We start from the raw sequence: 3,080 nt of genomic DNA, 5'->3' as shown, positions 1-3,080 counted from the left end.
AAAGTCTGAAATATTGAAAAGTTTAATTCTGTTTCAGAGTGAAGTTCGTCGTAACAAGAGGATAAACTGTCTACGATATGATCATAGAAATGAATATCTGAGTTACGAGTTTTGGTACGCAGTTAAGACAATGTGGAAATTGTTTCGCAGTTCATACCACCTGGAACATCATAGTGTGATGATGTGTCTGAACGTCATAGCCACGCACTATTTGGTATGGTGCATACTATGATGTCTCTTATCGAATTACCACTATCGTTTATGGGTTATGCATTAGAGACAACTGCACTCACTTTAAATAGGGCACTGCATATTTCCGTTGAGATGACACAGTATAGACTGAGGTTTAGAGAAATCTAAACTGTCGTTTCTTGAAACTTTGGGGCTTCGACACTTATGTGGAAAAGTTTCAGTCTCATAAGCTCGAACCCAAAGCGGATAAATGCATCTTCATAGGATATCCAAAACAGTTGGGTACATCTCCTATCTCAGATCCGAAAGCAAAGTGTTTGTTTCTAGAAACGAATCCTTTCTCGAGGAAAGGTTTCTCTCGAAAGAATTGAGTGGGAGGGTAGTAGAACTTGATGAGGTTATTGAACCATCACTTCAACCAGTGTGTAGCAGGGCGCAGGAAGTTGTTCCTGTGGCGCCTACACCAATTGAAGTGGAAGCTGATGATGGTGATCATCAAGCATCGGATCAAGTTACTAAAAGCCTCGTAGGTCGACAAGGTCGCGTACTACTGCAGAGTGGTACGGTAACCCTGTCTTGGAGGTCATGTTGTTGAGCAACAGTGAACCTACGAGTTATGGAGAAAGCGATGGTGGGCCCAGATTCCGACAAATGGCTGGAAGCCATGAAATCCGAGAGAGGATCCATGTGTGAAAACAAAGTGTAGACTTTGGTAGAACTACTTGATGGTCATAGGACTATTGAGTAAAATGGATCTTTCAAAGAAGACAGACGATGATGGTGATAAGTCACTATTAAGAAAAGCTCGACTTGTCGCAAAGATGTTTTCGACAAGATCAAACAGTTGACTATGATGAGACTTTCTCACTCGTAGCGATGCTAAAGGTCTGTTAGAATTATGTTAGTAGTTGCTGCATTATTTGTGAAATATTGCACATAGGATGTCAAAACATTGTTTCCTCAACGGTTTCCTTAAGCAAACATTGTATGTGATACAACCAGAAGGTTTTGTCGATCCTAAAGATACTAACAAGTATGCAAGCTCCAGTGATCCTTCAATGGACTGGTGCAAGCATCTCGGAGTTGGAATATACACTTTGATGAGGTGATCAAAGATTTTGGGTTTGTACAAGGTTTATGAGAAACTTGTATTTCCAAAGAAGTGAGTGGGAGCACTATAGAATTTCTGATAAGTATATGTGGTTGACATATTGTGGATCAGAAGTAATGTAGAATTTCTGTAAAGCATACAAGGTTGTTTGAAAGGAGTTTTCAAAGGAATACCTGGATTGAGCTACTTGAACATTGAGCATCAAGATCTATGGAGATAGATCAAAACGCTTAATAGAAGTTTCAACAAAATGCATGCCTTGACAAGTTTTGAAGGAGTTCAAAATAGATCAGCAAAGAAGGAGTTCTTGGTTGCGTTGTGAGGTGTGAATTTGAGTAAGACTCAAAACCCGACCACGGCAGAATAAAGAGAATGGACGAAGGTCGTCTTCTATGCCTTAGCTGTAGACTCTAAAGTATGTCATGCTGAGTACCGCACCTGATGTGTGCCTTGCAGCAAGTCTGTTAAGAGGTACATAGAGTGATCCAGGATTGAATCACTGATCAGCGGTCAAAGTTATCATTAGTAACTAAATAGACTAAGGAATTTTTCTCGATTATGGAGGTGCTTAAAGAGTTCGTCGTAAAGGGTTACGTCGATGCAAGCTTTGACACTAATCCGAATAACTATGAGTAGTGAAACGGATTCGTATAGTAGAGTAGATATTTGGAGTATTTCCGAATAGCACATAGTAGCAGCATCTATAAGATGACATAAAGATTTGTAAAGAACACACGGATCTGAAAGTTTCAGAACCGTTGACTAAAACCTCTCTCACGAGCAAGACGTGGTCAGACCCCATAACTATATGGGTGTTGGATTCGTTGGAATCACATGGTGATGTGAACTAGATTATTGGCTCTAGTGCAAGTGGGAGACTGTTGGAAATATGCCCTAGAGGCAATAATAAATTAGTTATTATTATATTCCTTTGTTCATGATAATCGTTTATTATCCATGCTATAATTGTATTGATTGGAAACACAATACTTGTGTGGATACATAGACAAAACACTGTCCCTAGTAAGCCTCTAGTTGACTAGCTCGTTGATCAAAGATGGCCAAAGTTTCCTGGCCATAGGCAAGTGTTGTTACTTGATAACGGGATCACATCATTAGGAGAATCATGTGATGGACTAGACCCAAACTAATAGACGTAGCATGTTGATCGTGTCATTTTGTTGCTACTGTTTTCTGCGTGTCAAGTATTTGTTCCTATGACCATGAGATCATATAACTCACTAACACCGGAGGAATACTTTGTGTGTATCAAACGTCGCAACGTAACTGGGTGACTATAAAGATACTCTACAGGTATCTCCGAAGGTGTTCGTTGAGTTAGTATGGATCAAGACTGGGATTTGTCACTCCGTGTGACAAAGAGGTATCTCGGGGCCCACTCGGTAATACAACATCACACACAAGCCTTGGAAGCAATGTGACTTAGTGTAAGTTGCGGGATCTTGTATTACGGAACGAGTAAAGAGACTTGCCGGTAAACGAGATTAAAATAGGTATGCGGATACTGACGATCGAATCTCGGGCAAGTAACATACCGAAGGACAAAGGGAATGACATACGGGATTATATGAATCCTTGGCACTGAGGCTCAAACGATAAGATCTTCGTAGAATATGTAGGATCCAATATGGGCATCCAGGTCCCGCTATTGGATATTGACCGAGGAGTCTCTCGGGTCATGTCTGCATAGTTCTCGAACCCGCAGGGTCTGCACACTTAAGGTTCGACGTTGTTTTATGTGTATTTGAGTTATATG

Source organism: Hordeum vulgare, chromosome 7H (genome assembly GCF_904849725.1).
Source record: "Hordeum vulgare subsp. vulgare chromosome 7H, MorexV3_pseudomolecules_assembly, whole genome shotgun sequence".
Taxonomy (NCBI): domain Eukaryota; kingdom Viridiplantae; phylum Streptophyta; class Magnoliopsida; order Poales; family Poaceae; genus Hordeum; species Hordeum vulgare.
This window is presented reverse-complemented; position numbering follows the sequence as displayed.